We start from the raw sequence: 22,627 nt of genomic DNA, 5'->3' as shown, positions 1-22,627 counted from the left end.
AAGTCCATCCAGCAAGTTTTTATCATCAATTATTGTATTTCTCAGTTCTAAAATTTCCATTTGGTTCTTTTCCCCCAACTTTATTGAGGTTTAAATACAAATAAAATTATGAGACATTTAAAGTGTACAACATGATGATTTGACATATGTATACATTGTGAAAGGATTTCCCCACTGAGTTAATGAAGACACCCATCATTTCACATACTTATATTTTTAGTTTTTTTTTTTTTTTAATGAGAACATTGAAGTTCTGTTCTCTTCAAACATTTTAATCATACAATGCAGTGTTATCAACTAGTATCATCCATTTGGGTCTTTTAGTATAACTTAATTTCTGCTAAGATTTTCTTTCTTAGTTGTGTCAAGAATGTTCATAATTGCTTAATCAAATATTTTGATGACTGCTTTAAAATCCTTGTCACTTAATTCCAATCTGATGATTCTGGATGTTGATTTCTGTTGATTGTCTTTTCTCATTCAGGTTGAGAATTTCCTCTGATTCACAATTGTCTGCTGGGTATTATATTATGAGACTCTGATATCTCCTTAGTTTTGTTTTGTTTTTGAGGCAGTTACCTGTTGATGTGTGGTATGAGAGTCAGGTAGAGTGTTTATGTTCAGTGTCACTGCTTTGCTGCGGCAGAGCTGGGTTAGAAGTTCAGTTCCCCACCGAGCCCTGGTGACATTGGGGTTGTAGAGAAGTTATGTGGAGTGCCAACAAGCCTGGCCCTCTACCATCTTTTCCTGTTTTATTGATGCCAGACTGGGATGGAAGCTCAGCTCCATACTGAGCCCTGCTGACACCAGCGTAGGGAAAATGAAGTACTGACTAGCTTAGGCCAGTGCTGCCCGTCTTTAGTCAGTCTCATTGCTGCTGAGTGGGTATAGGCATTCAGCTCCTCTCTGGGTCAGCTGACATTAGCAGTGTTGACTAGCCCTGCGTTTCATCACCTTTTCTAGTCTTGTTGATGCTGGGTTGGGGTGGAGGCTCAGTTCGCTGCTTGGAAATATTGACACCACCGAATGAGAAAATAGAACACCATGCTCCCATGCACAGGGTGGAGGGTGGAGGGTGAAAGAACACTTTGCTGCTTGGCCTCACTAAAACCATAGTGGAGTATGGGGTTTTCTTTTTCTTGCTCTCATTCTTAATATTTAGCTGTAGTAGGAAAAATGCTTTCTGTTGATCGAATTCCCTTTCTCCATCATTTGGCTAGGGGGAATAGGATGTTCTTGATATTTTTTTCATTTGTTTGTTTTTTCCTGCACTTGTGGGCAGTTGAGGGTTGAAGGACTTTCTCTGGGATATATAGGACACAAAGAAGTACTTTCTCTGGGATATATAAAATGCAATTGGGGAAACCCAGAGGGTTCACCGCTATGTTGTTCCTTAAGTTCTGAGGTTCCAAGACAGTCTGTCTTACTTCCACTTTTTATAGTCTTCCTAAGCTTCTTTTTTCTGTGTATTATGTACGGGGTTTTGTTGTGTTTGGTTTTTATTGTTGTTGTTTTGTTTTTGTTTTTAATAACTTTTTAGAGAGAAACTGGGAGGAACAAGGGTACTCCATTTTGGCTAGAATCAGAAGTGCCACTGTAGATTGTTCTCTGTCTCTTATATGCACAGGTACATATACTAAAACAAACAAACAAACAAAAACAAACAAACAAACAAACAAACAAACAAAACAAAACATTTATTGTCCTACTTTGTAAATTTGTGGGCATAAAAACATTGTTCAAACCTGAAAGTAGTCTGCCTTCTCCAGCCTTTATTGTGGGAATTTCAGAAATACTTTGGCTGGGAATAAAATGAGACCACACACATACAAAAGTATTTTCTTTTCAATTCTTACTGTAATTTCTAAATAGTTTTATGATAAAAAACATAGGGTCCTCAGACACCTCAAGAACCTGGGGCAAGAGCAATGACTCTAACAAATCAGAAGGACTGGGGTGAAGGATACACAATAAACCCTATGAAGTTGAATTGGAATTGAAGGTATTGATATGAACTCATAATTTCCTCTTTCTGAGAGGGCCCATAAAGCAATGACATTGCAGAAACAATGGGTGACAAGATCTTGCTTTCTAAATATCAGTTCCTACTAAGAAGAACCAGAGGTATTTACAGAAATGACTGATTTCAAAACTAGGGCAGAAAAAATACCGATGAGCCGTGGATATCTTTCTTTGCCTAAGAAAATAGGAATTGCTCAAAGAATGGTGAGGGAAATGTCAAGAGAACAGAAGCCAGCTTTACAGTACTTCTAATCTTCAAATCTAGGAAAATTGGAGCATTGAAAGAAGGATGATAGTAATGTGTGATGACATGTTGGATAAAACAGGAACTTAACAGTGCATGCCAATCTAAGGGATGAATGAATAAATAAGAGAAAAGTGAAATCTCTATCTTAGAGCAACATGTCAGCTACTAAGAAATAATGGACTTTAAAAGTGGACATTTAAAAACCTCTTGGTAATAACTAATTCGAACAAAAATGATCAATAGATTTTGAAACTGGGGAGTGAATATTTGGTAACAAGCATGATAATTAAATTGTTACAAAATATTTTTTCCATTAAATGATTTATTAAAAAATTTCAAATACAAAAACTTTATCAAGTATTCTTTTCTTTATTAACATATAATGTATCATTTGTTTCAGTGGTACAGGTCTGTAATTCATCAGTCTTATACAATTCACACCACTCACTTAAGTATTCTTATAGTAGAGAAATCTGACAGATATTTGGTTAAACAAGTGGTAAGTCAACATTATGTACTAATTGATATGATACATTGAGAAGAATATAGCTTCTCCTTTGGAACTTCTACCAAAAGAATGCATACTCTAAATCCAGGAAATATCAGGCAAACAGACAATAAGGACTGTTTTACAAAGTAACTGGTCTGCATGCCTCAAAAAAAAAAAAAAAAAAAAAAGAAAGAAAGAAAAAGAAAAAGTCAAGATCATGAAATACGAGGGAAAAATAAAACTCTGGGGAACTACTCTAATTTAGGAGTCTCCAGAGACATGATAACTAAATGAATGGATTCCGAACCACAAGGGAAAGAGTTCATAGATGATATCATTGGGGCAATTGACAAAATCTGAATGGGTTATGTGGATTGCAGGGTAGTATTAAATCAATGTTAATTTCCTCATTTTTATGATTGTACTATAATTATATAGGAGCATGCCTTTTGTTGTAAATCTGTATTAAGATACTTGAAGGTAATAGAATATCATGTCTGTGACTTTCTCTCAAATGGTTACACACACACACACACACACACACACACAGAGAGAGAGAGTAGAGAGATGGGGGGAGAGAGGGAAAGGGAAGGAAATTGAGAGATAGAATGAGAGAGGAAAGGAGAGAGAATTAAAAGGCAAATGTTGAAAAATACAGTTAGGATGCTGGGATATCTGTGTGAAAATTATGCAAGAGGAAAAGGTCTTCATTTAGTGAAGTCACACTTGGTTCCCAGGTACCAATGTTCCTTAATTCTAATTTTGCAGTAGTTAAATTTGGGAATGGATAAATTTGGGTAGGGAGGGAAATTTGCATTTGCTAATATAATAAAATTTCATTAGCAATGATTTGATTAAATTCTTTTTGATAAAGAGGATTTCAGTTCATATTCCTTTTTGTAAATGAATGGTAAAAGTTATTTTAAACAGTTGTTGTGATTGGCTCTAGGTGCATAATATGGTTACACATCCTACCCTACCCCCAACCCTACCCCAACCCAGTGGATTTGGCTGGGTCATGAAACTCTCTTTGACTAATGAAATACAAGCAGAAGTATTGTGTTTCACTCACAAATGATAGGTCTTGAGCACCCGTGGCCCAAGTCACTATCATCACTGCTCTTGTTAAGTGACCAAGGAAGCATGTGCCACACTGAAATGAAACTCCCCTCATTCTGAGACCCCGAGTGAGCCTAATTTAGAGCTCAGCTGTCCCAGGATTGACACTTAAGTGAATGAAAAGTTAGCTTTAATCCTTTAAAACCACTGATATTTTGATGGTAGTTTGTTAAAGTGGCATAATCTACCTGGTTATCACTGTATGATCATCACTATATGGCAGATGCTGTGCTAAAAGTTTACATGGATTATCTCATATAGTATAATAACCTATGAAGGTGATTTTATTGTTCCTATCTCAAATATGAAAAAAAAAATGAGCCTCAGGGAGTGTAAGTAACTTGCCTAAGGTCACACAGCCAAGCTGTGGCAGAACTGGGGAAGACGTCTTTATCCCAGAATGATAAGGTGAATTGTGGAACACTTTCTTTTTCTTTTAAAGATTTTTTTTACTTATTTGATAGAGAGATAAAGAGAGAACACAGGTAAGCAGAGCGGTGGGCAGAGGGAAAGAGAGAAGCAGGCTCTCTGCTGAGCAGGGAGCCTGATGCGGGGCTTGTTCCCAGGACCTTGGAATCATGACCTGAGCTGAAGGCAGCTGCCCAACCAACTGAGCCACCCAGGTGCCCCTAAACACTTAAAAAAAAAAAACATTTTAAAAATCCTTCCCTTGAATAAAAACCACTGATATAATAGAAATAAATTTTAGTGATTAAAGTAATTCTCAAAGAGCTTTCTTTATCAACTCTTGGCATGCTCAGGGAAGCTCTAGGGAGCACCAGGGCTATACCATTTATCAGCCAGAGGTTTACAGGGAAAAATCTTCCTATTGAGTTTCTCCTACCTGTTTGACTTTGGACAACTTATTTAACATCTCTTACTTTCTCTTTCAATTATAGAATGAGGTTCAAAATAACCACAGTGGACTATTCTGAGAAGTAAATTAATTACATGTGCAAAAGTCAGGTAAATTAGTTCTCTTTCCTCTCCTCGAATGAGGGATATTCTCTCGCCCATGTTCTGTTTCTCTCTCTTCCCTCTCTTTTTCTTCTTTCTTTTTTCTCTCCTCTTCATCTCTCTCTCCCCTCTCTCCTTCAATATAAAAGCCACTTCAGAAACACTCTATGATCTAGACTGTTCAATAATCACAATTTGCATAGTCACTTCAAATTAATAAGAAAGGATTTCAAAGGTGAGAAGAGAACAGTTTTCATTAAACTTTTCTCTGGTGGAATTTCAAGCTTAAAAGATTATAGGATAAGAAATATGGTGGTGTTTTGGGATATATGAAGTAGAAATGCAGATTTTAAAATTCTAGTCATATAATTTCCTAAATTGTCTGGCTAGAACATGTGAACCATTCAGATGGCCAGTACCAGGCACATGTGAACAGTTCTCCATTTCCTAGGAGGGTGGTCTTTTTTAGGAAATTTCAGTTGCAAACTATTACAGGAAACTCTATTCAATGGCCAGTCCTCTGGCTCCCTATTTCCATTTGAGCGTGTTTGTCAGTCAATAAATTGCTACCTCTTGCTTGTCTCTTAATATATCTAGTGTTCTGCATCGCACAATGAAATGACCAGGCATTTTCCACTTTCCTGCCTTCAGCTAAAACTTGTTTGGCAAGGCATGAACATAACTCAGCCTGCCCTTTATGGCTTAATGGGGGAAAGCCATCACATGCCAGTGTGGATTTCCTCACTGTTAAGTTATGCTCCCTGACACCGAAGGGTGCTTTTTTTTCCTTAAATAAGATGGAAATTTTCTTCTGATATTGCCAGATAATTATTTGATAGTACTTGGCTTTGTGTTTATGCACTTACCAAGGGTCCCACTGGAGTGTCCGCAGTAAGAGTAGTATTGGCCGAACTCAAAGAGCTCTTGGAATTCCAATAACATAGGCTGCTTACTTTTCCCCTACAGTGTTTATTTTCAGTCTATAGTTTGACTGGATTAAATTTCCTTTATTTAGACTTAAGCAAGAACAACTGACATAAAGAAAGGTAGGGTAGTTGAAGCTTAATTTGAAGAGACAGTCAAGTAAATCACTGACATAAAAATACCAGCTCACATACACAGGCTTATTTACCCTGTGAGCCAAATGACCTTGGTGAGACTTCTCTTCAATTCCCAAACCAGGACAATATGCATCCACAGGTTTGCTAGTACAATGAAAGTCAGGCGATCAGAGTTCTCTGATTTCCTATTTGACATACTGCAGCTTCATTGCAAAATTAAAGCTTGGCAGTATGTTTGACATCAGATGGAAATACGTGCTTTTAGTCAACTTGACACTTGCATAGTGCTGTGAAAAGTACGCTGAGTACATGACTCTGAACTTTTTATGCAAGAACAAGGAGAAATTCAGACTGACGTAGTATGCTAACCATAGCTGTTTTCAAGATTCACTTGGGCCATTATTTGAAATTTTTCAGTGTTTATGCAATAGTCTTCCTAAGCAAGGGTCATTTTTATATTTCAAGGGCAACAGAGTGGAGAGTTAGAGTTTTTCACATCATTTAATGTATGATTAATTCTGTCATGAGGTCATCGGCAACCATCCCCTTCTTTCTGTTACACCTTTCATTCCCTCATTCCCTCAGTCACTCAGTATTTCATCTTTAGTCTTCACCTGAACTATTACAGCAACATTTTAATAAGTTTCCTCATTCCAGTGCACTCACAGCATGGCAGTTAATTAGTTTTCCTAAAGAACAATTTGAATATCATGTGTTCATTCTCTTTGATGTCTTCCCACTGTCATCCAGGAATAGCCACGCCATATAAATGCAATCCTTCTACTACATTGTGATTCCAATCTCCCTACTGAATTTATCAGAACTGCTCTCAGAGACCAGCAAGCCTACCCAGCATTCACAGATACACCCACTTTCCCCCACTCCATGTGTTTGGTCTCTCTGTAGTCTCCCCCAGACTACCTGTTCTCTATCTTTTTATGCTTAGAATCTACCCTTTCTTACCACCTGCTCATATTATACCTCCTGGATGAGATTTTTTTTTTAAGATTTTATTTATTTATTTGTCATAATGAGAGAGAGAGAGAGAAAGGGAGAGAGACTGTGCAAGAACAAGCAAGGGGAAAGGCAAGCTGAGGGAGAAGCAGGCTCCCTGTTGAGTAAGAAGTCCGAGGTGGGACTTGATCCCAGGACCCTGGGATCATGACTTGAGCTGGAGGCAGACACTTAACCAACTGAGACACTCAGGTGTCCCAAGATCTTTCTTTATACTCAGAGTTTTGCAAAGAATCTTCCCCTCTTATAATACTTAATTATCAATTAGTAAGAATTTCTCTTATAGATATTTAAAAGATATCTTTTATTAGAAATCTTTTTTATAAAGTTTTATTTATGAATTTTAGAATGATTTATGAAATATAGATATGAGTTTAAAAAAATTTTAGGTGGACACATATGTTATTGAGATTTTTTAATGTAGACTAAAAAGTGTAGTCTTTCAAATTACCTCCCTACAGAAGACCATAACTAGTTCACCTTTTCTAGCTATATAATTCTATTAAAGTAGCTTTTTTCTAAAAACTCATATGTAAAAAACTAGCAAAAAACACTACATACATATAACAGTAAATGTATCATTTTTCACTGCATGTAACCATTTATTCCTTAAACCATAGTTATTTATACAGATGTTTTCTCCCTTCCTAGTCACTTAACTTCTTGCAGTAAGGATGTGTGCCTGATTTATCCATGATTTCCTAAAACTCTGGATACTCGATGTTATAAAAACTATGAGTAAAGCAATTCAGTCAATCAATTGTACAAGTCATTGGTGTCACCTCTCATGATACTAGATTTTCAATTTAAAGTCTATGTAAAGACTAGATAGTTTTCCAAAGGAAGTAAAAAATTCGTAAGACAGAAATATTTGGGAAGATAAAAAAATGTGTAATATATTGTTAAATACTTTAGAACACTTTATTTTGTTTCCATAATTTTAAGGAAAAATTAAGGAATAATTTTAAGGATAATTAGGTAACACACTTCAACTGTCCCTATAAATGCATATACTAGGAAAAAAAATTAAACTAAATAAAGAAGTAAGTGATGTTCTATTTTTGTAAGTTTCGTCTTCCGAAAATTCATCCAAAGAATTATTATTATTATTATTTAAGATTTTATTTATTTATTTATTTATTTATTTATTTGACAGACAGAGATCACAAGTAGGCAGAGAGTCAGGCAGAGAGAGAGGAAGAAGCAGGCTCCCTGCTGTGCAGAGAGCCCAATGCGGGGCTTGATTCCAGGACCCTGAGACCATGACCTGAGCTGAAGGCAGAGGCTTTAACCCACTGAGCCACCCAGGCGCCCCTAAAATGTTATTTTTAAGTCATTTATCCCTGTCATTGGTTATGGTGTCATTTCATGGATAAGATCCCCATATATGGAGTGCCTGGGGGGCTTAGCTGTTAAGAATCTGCCTTCCGCTCAGGTCATGATCGCAGGGTCCTAGGATCAAGCCCCGCATCAGGCTCTCTGTTCAGCGGGAAGCCTGGTTCTCCCCCTTCCCCTCCCCTTGCTTGTGTTCCCTCTCTTGCTGTCTCTTTGTCAAATATATAAATAAAGAAAAGAAATCCCCATATACACATATTGAGTTTTTGAAAAGGTATTAATCTGTGGGTGTCTCTGAGAGTAAGATATCTGAATTAGCTAGTTCCAAATAAGCAAATGTTTTAAATCTATTTTGAGTCATTTTACAGTTGCTGTTGGGATTAATGAGAATTATTGTAGAACCAAATCTTGATTGTTAAAGGGTGTGATGGGCAGAAGTGCATCAATAACTCTTAACATATATTTTAGCCGTTACCTCCTATTCTCTTTCTCCACTCTCATTGCTCCATCAGCACTGCCAAACCACTGACCAAACAGGACTGCCTGCCACAGTGAAAAAAGGGAGGTTGGGTGATTTGTTGCACCTCTCTCCAAGACCTTGGATATCTTCTACTGGAGGTGACACAAGACTCCACAGAGGCCAGAAGAAACCACCAAACTGTAGGGAAAAACAGTTAAATTTCTTTATAATCCCATAATCTCGCTACTTATGTTCCTAAATCCTTGGAAGGATATGCTACCTATCCTAAATTCAAGGCTATATATTCTCTCACATTTCCCATAGAACAGATTGAAAACCAGGAAACAACCAGCAATTTTTTTTCCTAAAAAGCAGAGGCCAAAGTCCTGCACACCTTCCCAAAGCTGATAGTGTAGTCTTCTGGGGGTAAACTAAGATCCAGGCTTGCCAGAGGATTCATTTTATTCATTCTCACTCTACTGCCTGGTTTGAGAAAAATGAGTAATAATGAAAGAAGAGGGGGTCAGGAAATTTTTACTCTCAATTTAAAACCATGAAATGAGAAGCATGAACCAGAAATCACAGAGCTCGTATTTTACAGTTTAATCGAGGAACAAAGGGGAGCAGCAACAGGAAGCCTGCTTCAAGAGTCTTCCTGGTATGGTCAATAGAGAAGAACTGGTGGTGCCATTTTGAATACCCTGAGAGAATACTTGCTTTTGATTTGTACTAAAACCTAAAGAGTCAGCTTAGTTTCAGTGAAAGGCAATTGTCCAAAAGTTCTGTGGATTTCTCCATCAAAGTTTTGAAGCTTTTAGTATATTGTGCTCTTTTCCTTGGATATTATGTGGTCAAAACTCTTGAATAGCCCAGAAAGTCTGATGTATCTCTGCCAGGCTAGAGTGTAGGAATGCAACAGGGGCCATTTGGTGAATTCTCATGGCATGTGACTTAGCTCTTTTGATCCACCTGGGTAACCATACTATGGTTAGAGTTAATGCCAGAGCTGGGAGGTGGGTTCTTGTGACCACTCCAACAGTTACCAGCACTGCCAGCCAAGCTTCTGATTAGGGGATGTTGTGTGTGTCCCGGAGGAGAACTACTTCCCTCTGTTTCCCAGTCACTGGCTGCTGGTTCACTCTTTGGTTCACTGATGCACTTAAAAGTAAAAAAAAAATTATTAAAGTTCTAGTTGCAAAACTTTGGTTTTTTTACTTTCTGATAATAGGCCAAGATCTGCATTTTGAAAGAAGTCTGAGGTGGAGAAAGAATTGGGGAGAACATGGATAAGGATGTTTATGATAAAACACACTCCCTTTCTTCTTAAATGGTTTACCACAAAAGATCTAAAAAAGCAGCTGTGGGGCTTTGTTAAGTACACAGCTGGGACAAACCCAACAGCCTTTTATTTTCCTGCCAATAAGATACTCTATGTTGCAATGCCGAACAAAGCACATTTTTGATAGTAAAAGATAATGTATCATCCTAGTTGTGCTGTTTCATGTGGCTAATTTATAGTGAATTTCCCATTATATGGCTGTCATATCACATGATCTACTTTACTTTGTGGCTACAGATTTATTTCTAAGAGCTTTCATTTTTAGAAAATCTTTTAATAAGACCTCAAATTCTTAATATTGACTGACATTATTGCAAAGTGGAAAACATTCTTCTTAGGGTCAATAAAGTGTTATATATAGAAGTTTACCTGTAACCCATTTGTAGTCATTTATTTTCTTGTAATATACGATTTGAAAAACACAGAGGTCTGAACACAGCCATAACCAAAATTACACAGTTTTACAGTCATCCTCTCCCAGTTAATATGAAAGAGTTTTAATTCTAAAACAAGAAGCAATCTATTGAAAGCAAGATGAAAGTACAGTGTGTTTATAGAATCTCCCATTACTGCTTCATTCTTCATAAGCTTTTGAAGGAAGGGGTGCAGGTACAAGAAATCCAGGGTCCCTGCCTTTTTGGTCCCTTCTGTAGCCAACCACTCTTTGAGTACTTGCTTCCTGGTATTGTAGCCTAACCTGAGTCTGTCCCTCCCCCAGTCTGACCCCCTCACACATACCATGGTGTGTCTGGAATAGAGGCAGCGTCTCAGTCACTTACATTTAAAGCAGAAAACATTATTGTAACTAGGTGGGCAGAGTTTAGAGGAGCATACAAGAATTTACATGGTTTGGATTGCCAGCTTATTTTCCCAAATCTACTCTTTTCTTAACCTTGGTTCAACTCTTCAAAGATTTCCAGGAAGCTTCTAATCCCTAAAGCCACCCCAATTCTGCCCGAGTTACAATAGTGAATGTTGATTCATTTCTACTGGATGTCAAAAGAACAGTCACTATGCCTGATTTCTCATTTTCCATCTCTGGCTGTTGTACATGGCTGCTTTGCCCTAATTCCCCACAGATTTTACTGAGTGTTTTTTAACTTCTAAAGAAAAATGATTTCCTCTCTCTTCTCTTGGATTCACTGCTTATTACTTGATTCTTATTAAAATTATAGTCACCGTGTGACCTTTTATGTGTGGCACTCTACAGGTATACTGAAAACAAAATTGAAGAATTCTTATTACAAGGTAACCTTTATGATAAGAAGTTATGTAAGAAGTTATTTTAAAGGTTATTTTATATATTATAAAGGTGAATACCTCACCTCCCTGCTTAGGGTGCGGGGATTGGCCAGAAACAGTTCCAGTTCTGGCTAAATTGGAGTAAGTCCATTCTTTTTAACTTATGCCACTGATTACAATGCAAAAACCAGGGCAGAATACATAAAGCAACTATCTGAGGACCATGAAAATAAATAATAACAGATATATTGGAGTCCAAAAAGAACTAAAATAAATCATTATCTTGAGGAGATACCTGCATTCCCATGTTCATTGCAACATTATTCACAATAAACATGGTATGGAAACAACCTGAGTCTTGTCAATGGATGAATGGATAAAGATAATGTATTGCTATGAATGTTCCTGTATAAGTTTTTTGTGAAGACATATATTTTCATTTCTCTTAGGTATACACCTATGAGTAGAATTGCAAAGTCCTTTTGATAAAGTGTCTGTTTTACAAAGGGGCTGCACAATTTCAATTTAATTTATTTTATTTTATTATTTAATTTTTAAAAGATTTATTTATTTATTTAAGAGAGAGAGGAGAAACAAAGGAAGAGGGAGAGAATCCTCCAAGCAGACACCCCCCACCTCGCTCCCCGAGCATGGAGCCTGATGCAGGGCTCAATCCCACGACCCTGAGATCATGACCTGAGCCAAAATCAAGAGCTGGATGCTCAAGAGACTGAGCCACCCATGTGCCCCAGTGGCTTGCACCATTTAAAATTCCTATTAGCAGCGCATGAGGGTTCCAATTCCTCCACATCCCTATCAATATTTATGAATTTTGTCCTTGATTATAGCCATCCTGGTTGATTGGCTTTCTTCCTTTTTTTTTTTTTTTTGAACTATAATTTTGGACGATACAAAAATCAGCTTAGTGCAGTGGTTAAGAGTACAGTCTCCATGACAAAATCATCTTGGTTTAGAATGGGAACCTACCACTTGCCAGGATGACCTATGCTACCTCTATATCACAGTGTTTTTGATCACTCAGGCTGCTATAACAAAATACCACAGATTGGGTGGTTTAAACAACAGACATTTATTTCTCCCAGGCCCGAGGGAAGTGTAAGACCAAGGTGCTGGCAGATTTGGTTTCTAGTTGGGGCTTTGTTCTTGACTTACAGACAGCCACCATCTTACTTTTTGCTTGCAGAGAAAGAGAGAGAGAGAGAGAGAGGGAGGGAGAGCTCTTAATTCTCCTTCCAGTACTTAAAAGGACACTAATGCCATCATGGAGGTACCACCCTTATGATATCATCCAAACCTAATTACTAAAGGCCCCACTTCCTACATATGAATTCCTTTTGGGAATTTTGGGTTGGGAGGACAGAAACATTTAGTCTATAGTCCCCAGTTTATCCTCATAAAAAGCACTCACTTCCTAAAATTATTTTGAGAATTAAACGGGTTAATATGGTAAGCACAAAAGATAAAGGCAAAACAAAGGTCAAGTCCAAGACCAGATAGATTCACCTGGTAAAGATATAGTGAGATACCTTGAAATTTAGACCATTTATTACTAACATAGACTGCAAAAGGAAGAGTAGCCAAAGGTGCCAGCATACCTGGCCCTTGTCCCAGACAACCAAAACGATGACACCCAAACAAAAAGGGCCAGGTGAGTGCCATACAAGTTGTTGAGATAGTCTGCGGTTGAGGAGCCAATTCTAGACTGAGCCAAGCAGTGTCAGCTATGCTCAGAGTGGGTGGGGCGGGCGGACAAGAACAGTTTATACCCTCAAAACCTGGGATGGAATGAGAAATTTCTTAACGACCTCCCAGGGGAGAGAGGGAGTGAGTGGGAGACAGCTTCCTGGTAGCCCCTCACAAGCCTCTTATATTCGTGTGTTCCAGGAGAATCACAACACTTCCTGCTAAGACTAGCTTCTGCATGACCTGTGTGGTTACCTTTAAAGTCACCTAAAAATACAGGTAAAGCAGCATTTTTTTTAATAAACATTGCATTACCAGATTTTCCCTTTAGTGCAGTGACTTCTTCTGGGGAATATATAATGGACAGAAAAATGAATGGGAGATTTTACTTTATAATTTATATAATTAAGTACTGGTGTGTGTGTGTGTGTGTGTGTGTATGATGGTTTTACAACATGCACAGATTGTGCTATAATTTATAAAAGCCCTTTAAAAATTAGATTAGGCAACAAATTTATGTCTTCATAACAACCACAGTATTATGAGGTAAGAAGGTCAAATAGATTGCTGTTGACCTTATAATGGGGGAGACAAACTTAAATGCCATTTAGAAAAGCAAACTGAGATTTAACCTTTGAATTGGTACTTAAACTCTTATTTTGCTACTCTGTCAAGTAATACACAATTAAAATAAGGGTTTCTCAGCAGGGCCATTTCTAAATTGTGAGGAAGTATAAGCAAAATAGATTTACAACTATCAAGTTGTCACATGGCTAGCAAAATATACATGTAATAAATTTAGGTAGCAATATTTCAGGATGAAAAAATGCACAACACTGCTCCAGAGAAGTCCCATAAAGGATGTAGCTAAACTGTATCCTAAATATGATTTGGATTTGGTTTAAATGCAAAAGTAAGATTTGAAACATTTCACAATGGCTCAAGTACCAACCAATCAAAATAGATGCTAGCAATTTATAGCCGGTCCACCAGTACTGGTTCCTTGCAGTTCCTAACGTCTTTGACATGAACAGTCTTTAAATGACAATAGCTCTTGTGCAAGTACAAAAACAAAAAATACATAATCCCCTCCTCCAATAATTTATTAAATAATTCATCTTTCAGTTGACTCTGCATTTTGAGCAAATCTTTTTCAGTTCCAGAAGTTAGGGTTGCTACAAGTTGAACTCAGAGTTGGTTTTTTTCTCTCCTTTCACAACTCAAAGTCATTATTCTCATTGGGTTGAGAAGACATTGACAGGGAAGGAAGAATGCAAGCAAATTAGGTAAAAATCACGTGTTCTCGGACAAGTAAAACCGCCCACATCAGGAATCCTTAAACTATGACTGAAACTGTGTGTGTCCAAAGCCTTCATGTATGGCCTTTTGTGCAGCAATGTCATTCCCACCAAGAGATTCATGATAGCAGAATGTTCCTAGGACAGAAAGTTGCAGCAAAAAAGAATTCATGTCTGTATGCATCATCTGATGACTTTTGGGTAAAACAAAAACAACATCAACAATTCTTTCTGCTCTTGGGTCATGCAGACTGCAGTAAGCGAAATTTTCTTCCCTTTGTCTTGATGTAGAAGATAGAGAAGAATTGAGTTTGACATAAATAGATACATGATTTGGAAAGGTAAAAATCTAGAGGGAGAATTGATAAAATAAAAATGAAGGCTGGTATAATGGTTAATTTTATCTCCTTGATTGAACAAAATTTTCCTGTTCTTCCCTGATGGAACACTAAGATGCTGGGACTAGTAATGCTGCAGTAGCAGATGGGCCTCCTGATTTCCTAAGAATCCTGAGTCATGCTTCTTAAACATTAGTACACTTATGTGATCCATTGCTGGATATTTGGATTACTAAGAATTTTCTTTATGATTAATGATGTTATGATAAACCTGACTTGAAAAAACTCTTATTCATATTTTTGTCCTTAAAATAAATGATTAGAACTGGAGTTGTGTTAAATATTCATGCTTTAAAGAACATTTTGTTACTTTTATCCATCTCCATATAGGTAAGCACAACTAAGAAGGATTAGATTTAACCATATTATGATCCAATATAAAATCAAACTTCACCTAAGTTCTCACTGTGATGATACTGTCCCAAAGAGTTTCCCAAAGGAAAAAAAAAATAAATTTCCCAAATGTTTTCTGGTAATGTACTAGGATCCAAACTTACTTTTGCACATAGTTGGCATGGTATGTTCTACCAGGAGCAAAAGTTAACATATCCAAAACACAAGCCTGCACTCATAAAATAAATTATACAGTCTTGAAGGCCCAGTTGGTGTGCCTATATCTACTAGATGGATTTAAAGGAATAAGTTGAAATGGAGGCTGTTTATGGGGCTAAACCTCCTTTGTCTTTTATGTTTTCACTTGTACAATTTGAAAAACAGCCGAAGAAAAGCATCCCATGTTTCTGGCTCCAGCTGTCAAAAAAACAGGAAGTTATGGGAAAAAAAAGAGAGAAGTAAGTAAATTAAGCCTGTAATTTCAGATCTTTCTGAGAAACTGTCAGGCATACCTAAGATACTATTAATTACTGAAAATGAGAAGTAGTTGCAGCTAATTTTTCAAGGGTCTCACAATTCTAGAGCGTCTGCTGAAACTGATGTCTGGAAGGAATATAAGGACTACACTTCAAAAAGTGAACTAAGAATGATGCAACATCCAAATACAAAAGTGAAATTATTTCTCAAATTTTCTTTAATATGTGTTCTGTTAGCAGTTGACTTTGAGGTAGTACTGAGAAAAAGAGCTATTTTCGTGCTACTTTAAGTTTGACATAAATGTTCACAGAAGAAGTGTATGATTCTGAAATGCTTTGATGATGTATCAAAGGCTTTCGACTCCATTTTAATCTAGAATATACAGTACTTCCTGGATTTATGTCAAAATGGCTTGGAGTTCCTGACTGTACATTTCAGAAGAATCATATATTGAAAAGTTGAAAGGAAGATTGTTAAAATGGCTATGAATATATAAAAAGTTATTTGTTTTATACTTTGGATATCTTTTCTTTGTGGTAAAAACCTGGATTTGATCATAGTTGGAATGCTATGTTTAAAGAAATTAAAGGGCTCCAGCTCTTTTTTAAAAATAGAAATTGTTTATTCCTATAATCTAAAATATTTTTACATTAGGGTTATGTTTACTTTTCTGAAAAATCAGTCTAAATTTTATTTAACTTTAGTTAGGAGATTTAAGAATTTTATCCTTACACAGATTACTTATTGGAAAAAAGAGGCCCATTTTATCTATTACACGGAAGTCTAGAAGTGTGTGCATATGTGTGTGCGTGTATTTGGTCATATTGATTTATCTCATAAGGCTCAACAAAATTGTTCAGGAAATAAAATATAATAGAGTTTATGGGTAAAAATAACTTGGATTAATAAATATCAATCAATTAATTCAGGTCACCTTCAACATAGTCTTTTAAAAATTATATTTAAATTCAATTAATTAACATAATGATGTATCATTAGTTTTAGAAGTAGAGTTCAGTTATTCATCTCTTTCAATCCAGTCTTTTCATCCAAAACATTAATTGAGCATCTTCTATGCTGCAGAGGAAAATTTTCACATAGTGAATAGTTGAAATACATGGAAATTTCCTTCAATCCAAAATTCCTTGATAGTATTACTATTTATAAAACTGTCTCTTTATTTTTGTTTTAATTAGGACTCAAATTTTGACTCCCCTCTTAAAATATCACAATTTTTTATCTGATAGTAGGAAAATCTCAGTGTGTATTAACATTTTAAGAGTTTCTCAGGTGTTATTTTATATAGTCTCCTAAAGACTGCAGAAAATAGTCACATTACAAGAAGATTGGAACAAAAGTTTATTAGAGTTGTCTGGATATTGAAATATACTGCCCAGAGATTTCTCATACCAGATTGTGTTTCCTGGCTAGGTTATACTTGCCACAAAATACTGCAAAATAACGTTTATCACAATGACACAGTATGCTAGTATAATTAAAAAGAAGAGCCCACAGCAAAAAACTGAGTAGCAGTAGGACAATTAATTTGTTTTTTAAAGTTAATCTTGTATAGTTGGCCTTTGAGGACAAACAAGCTAGATGGTGGAAGGGGATAAATCTAGTTATTTTATTGAAATTCGGAAAGAGAGGTCTAAAAGTACAAAACAGAAGTTTCAAAACTTAGAGGTTTTATGTATAAAAGAGTAATTCTTATTTTCATATTGTGGCTCTGGTTTGAAGAATAAAGATTTAGGGAGCTAATGGAAATATCTGTGTATTTAATGCCTGGTGGTAGCAGGTGGTGAGTGGTAAGACTTGGGCTAATCTGCATACCTACTTATCTCAGGAACCAACAACTCCAAAAGAACCTACCAAAAGGTTGTAAGGGATTGGGAGAATAAATCATAGACTTTTGGTATTGGGAGTAGCATCTTCAACAAAGAAATAGGTAGTTACTCCAATGCCAGGGGAGGTGGCAGGAGTGGGGTGGACAGTGGGTGTTAGATGGGGAGACAAGTATCCTAATACAAAAGGGCATTTCCTCCATTGTATGACAAACCAGAAACACATATGTCTGTATCAATCCACTAGTAATTATTGGTGGGAATAAATGCTTTTGAGGTACTCACCTGTTTTCCTTCAAATTTTGTTCCATGCAGAATATATTCCAAATTCCTTAGGAACCACTGTAACTCTTAATAAAGAGCTGGGAATGATAAGAACCCACCCACGCAACAGCAGCAGATTCAAAGCAGTAACATATTAGTCTGAAAAAGTAGAACAGTAAGAGGAAGGGATGGAAGACACAGAGTTGAGACAATGACAGGAGCAGCAGAGAAAGAACATGTGGCTGTAGCTGAGGCAAAACCCAGCTGCTGACCAAGGTCCACTGATATGATGAACTAATATGGTGGGACACCAGTGGCAGAAGCAGGAGGAAACCTTTGTCAGTAAAGACCTCAGCATGGCAGAAGCTGTTTGATCAGTTCCAACACTTGAATTAGGTCAAGTAACTATTAAATTTTACATTTGTCTATCTATTATCTATCTAATGTTTATCATCTATCTATCTAATCTACCATCGAGCCATCATCAATCCATCTATCATCATCTATCATCTGCCTACCTCCTAGTGGTTCTCCTTCTGACTGATACACCCTCACTTACATACTTTTCTCTTGCTATATCAAACTACTCTCAGCTCTCCTAAAACACTAGGTGCTCTGTCTATTCATGGTTTGAGCATACTTTGTACCTGGATCTTTTCCTGTTCTTTGCTGACTATTCTTTTTTTTTTTATAATTTTTTATAAACATATATTTTTATCCCCAGGGGTACAGGTCTGTGAATCACCAGGTTTACACACTTCACAGCACTCACCAAAGCACATACCCTCCCCAATGTTCATAATCCCACCCCCTTCTCCCAAACCCCCTCCCCCCAGCAACCCTCAGTTTGTTTTGTAAGATTAAGAGTCACTTATGGTTTGTCTCCCTCCCAATCCCATCTTGTTTCATTGATTCTTCTCCTACCCACTTAAGCCCCCATGTTGCATCACCACTTCCTCATATCAGGGAGATCATATGATAGTTGTCTTTCTCCGCTTGACTTATTTCGCTAAGCATGATACGCTCTAGTTCCATCCATGTTGTCACAAATGGCAAGATTTCATTTCTTTTGATGGCTGCATAGTATTCCATTGTGTATATATACCACATCTTCTTGATCCATTCATCTGTTGATGGACATCTAGCTTCTTTCCATAGTTTGGCTATTGTGGACATTGCTGCTATAAACATTCGGGTGCACGTGCCCCTTTGGATCACTACATTTGTATCTTTAGGGTAAATACCCAATAGTGCAATTGCTGGGTCATAGGGCAGTTCTATTTTCAACATTTTGAGGAACCTCCATGCTGTTTTCCAGAGAGGTTGCACCAGCTTGCATTCCCACCAACAGTGTAGAAGGGTTCCCCTTTCTCCGCATCCTCGCCAGCATCTGTCATTTCCTGCCTTGTTCATTTTAGCCATTCTGACTGGTGTGAGGTGATATCGCATTGTGGTTTTGATTTGTATTTCCCTGATGCTGAGTGATATGGAGCACTTTTTCATGTGTCTGTTGGCCATCTGGATGTCTTCTTTGCAGAAATGTCTGTTCATGTCCTCTGCCCATTTCTTGATTGTATTATTTGTTCTTTGGGTGTTGAGTTTGCTAAGTTCTTTATAGATTCTGGACACTAGTCCTTTATCTGATATGTCGTTTGCAAATATCTTCTCCCATTCTGTCAGTTGTCTTTTGATTTTGTTAACTGTTTCCTTTGCTGTGCAAAAGCTTTTGATCTTGATGAAATCCCAGTAGTTCATTTTTGCCCTTGCTTCCCTTGCCTTTGGCGTTGTTCCTAGGAAGATGTTGCTGCGGCTGAGGTCGAAGAGGTTGCTGCCTGTGTTCTCCTCAAGGATTTTGATGGATTCCTTTCACACATTGAGGTCCTTCATCCATTTTGAGTCTATTTTTGTGTGTGGTGTAAGGAAATGGTCCAATTTCATTTTTCTGCATGTGGCTGTCCAATTTTCCCAGCACCATTTATTGAAGAGGCTGTCTTTTTTCCATTGGACATTCTTTCCTGCTTTGTCGAAGATGAGTTGACCATAGAGTTGAGGGTCTATTTCTGGGCTCTCTATTCTGTTCCATTGATCTATGTGTCTGTTTTTGTGCCAGTACCATGCTGTCTTGATGATGACAGCTTTGTAATAGAGCTTGAAGTCCAGAATTGTGATGCCACCAACGTTGACTTTGCTGACTATTCTTTATTCTATTGTTTAAAAGTTAGCTAAGTCACAACTTCCACAGAGCCTGTCATAAACCCTTTCATGTCAGCTTGCTTTAATTCAATCACTGTCCATTACCACTGTTATAGTGATTTGCAATGTCTCCTTGGATTATACATCTTCTTCAGTAAATTGCTTAAAAAATAGGAACATACTCTTTCCATTAAATTTTAGAATAATATGGCAGAATATAAATATCCAATAAATGTTTGTATATACTTGAGTTATATTTTATTTTCTTAAGCCTAAATAAATTTAAAATATTTAATTATCTCTGATATGCAAAAAAATCAACCAGTGTGTATGTATTTTTTCTCTGTTCATTTTAGCAACCTATATATTTAATTAGTATTTATGAAGCTCAAGATATTTTAATGACTAGAACTTTTATTCACTTACACAAGAAGCATTTATTGACAGCTTACTATATTCCCAAGTTCTGAAAATATAGCACTGGATTCCTTATGTTCATGAAATTCATTAAAAATGTAATGGGAATTCATTAAAAATGTAGATTTCTATGTTTGTATCTTTAGGGTAAATACCCAGTATTGCTATTGCTGGGTCATAGGGTAGTTCTAGTTTCAACATCTTGAGGAACCTCCAGGTTGTTTTCCAGAGTGGCTGCACCAGATTGCATTCCCACCAACAGTGCAGGAGGGTTCCCCTTTCTCCGCATCCTTGCCAGCATGTCATTTCCTGACTTGTTAATTTTAGCCATTTTGATTGGTGTGAGGTGATATCGCATTGTGGTTTTGATTTGTATTTCCCTGATGCTGAGTGATATGGAGCACTTTTTCATATGTCTGTTGGCCATCTGGATGTCTTCTTTGCAGAAATGTCTGTTCATGTCTTCTGCCCATTTCTTGATTGGATTATTTGTTCTTTGGGTGTTAAGTTTGCTAAGTTCTTTATAGATTTTGGACACTAGCCCTTTATCTGATATGTCGCTTGCAAATATCTTCTCCCATTCTGTCAGTTTGGGGAGAAGGGGGGTGGGGTTATGGACATTGGGGATGGTATGTGCTATGGTGAGTGCTGTGAAGTGTGTAAACCTGGTGATTCACAGACCTGTACTTCTGGGGATAAAAATATATTATATGTTTATAAAAAATAAAAAATTAAAAAAAATGTAGATTTCTCTAAAAATAAACAATTTGTACTTTTTGCAGACTGAATATATGTTCTCCTACTTGGCATGAGAATATAGTCCTATCCCTATTAATTTTCAATGTAATCAATGAGTTCAATACTTACTTTGATAGAAAGAATTCTAGTTCCTTCTCCCCTTGGATTTTCTATGAATCAAAGGGTATTACACAACTCAAAACAAAAAAAGAGGTAGTAATTTGTTTCTGTATCAAAGTCAGGTTAGTGTTACAGTCTCTCAATCTATTATTGCACCTGCCTCTTGCTGTCACATCACATGGTGTCATTTTTAGAAACTGGCCTTGCATGTTGCAACAATGGTGGCCTTCCATGGTTTGATATCCCCAAGGCAAGATCTCATTTATTCTCTCTCTCTTTCCTCAAAATCAAGTATAATCCCTTTCTTTTCAGACTAACTTCTAATGAAGGTATCCCATGCTTGGGGTCTTTAAATCCCAACTGTCAATGTTGAACCCCTTTAATTACATATGCACGTCCCTTTATTCACCCTTTTCTATACCTCTACCTGCCAAATACCCAAGGAAGCAGCTGGCTCGAGGAGCAGTAAGTCTGTAGTCTCTCATGGACTGGGATTCTCTATCTTATTTCGTACCCACCCCCGCAAATTCAAATTCCAAGGCCTGGGAGTTTAAGTCTTCAAAAGCATAGTATCTAATATACACTCATTCTTTGGTCAATGAGAATTGTAACCACTGCCTCACCCCCACCCCCAAAGGAGGACACCCTCAAAGCCCCTGTAAATTCTTAAGCTAGCAACACCTCTGGAAGAGCCACTTTCTCTTAATGAATAGTGACTCCCTGTGTCCTGGGTATTTTTCCATTCATTGTACATACTTAAAATTGCAAGAGGACATGGGTTAGTAATTCATATGGTACTTTTTTTCTTACTAGCTATTTTTTGAATTATATTTGTTTGTTTCAGGTCTCTTTTCTTTCTTTCTATTTTTTTGTATGAGATGCTGTTATTGTGCAGTGTACTCGACTTGATCTCTCCAAAGTTTACTTTTTTAAAAAAATGTTATCTGCATCCTCTCTTAAGAGAGGTTTCAGACTGTCTCATCTTCTAAAGGCCCCATGTTGGCCTGAGAGTCATAAATGGTTGCATTGGTCACATGCTTGTATTCCTCTGATTACACCACACTGCAGCCCCTGGTTCCACCAACCAGGCTGGCCTCATGGTCAAATGAACCACAAGCTGAACCTCACATTTCTCTCCAGTTTGGCTTCTCTGAGTGATGACACAGCTTGCACTGACCCTACACACAGTCTGTGACTGTGTTCAAGGGGTGGGAAAGGACTATGGGAAAAAACAGTTGCTGGCACAAAGCCCTTCGAAAATTATCCCTTTAGGAAACAAACTGATAATCTCTCTCTGGTGTTTTCCTGTTTCTCCACTTAGAAATGTTTCTTACAAGCACACTTAAGAAACAAAAGCCATGCTTCAAAAAAATATTCCTCCAAATCACTACTTTTCCTGAAGAGAAGCCTTTTGGTAATTCCCAGAGTTGGTGCTTTCCTGCCTATAATGTACAGATCTCCTTTGTATCCAACTTTGGTTGACAGGATAGAGCAAACTGAGTATCCAAAGTCATAGAATCAGAAGTAGATGATAGTTTTTTTTTGTTTGTTTGTT

This window comes from Mustela nigripes, chromosome 3 (assembly GCF_022355385.1).
Source record: "Mustela nigripes isolate SB6536 chromosome 3, MUSNIG.SB6536, whole genome shotgun sequence".
Classification (NCBI taxonomy): domain Eukaryota; kingdom Metazoa; phylum Chordata; class Mammalia; order Carnivora; family Mustelidae; genus Mustela; species Mustela nigripes.
The sequence above is the reverse complement of the archived record's forward strand: the minus strand, read 5'-3'. Positions refer to the sequence as shown.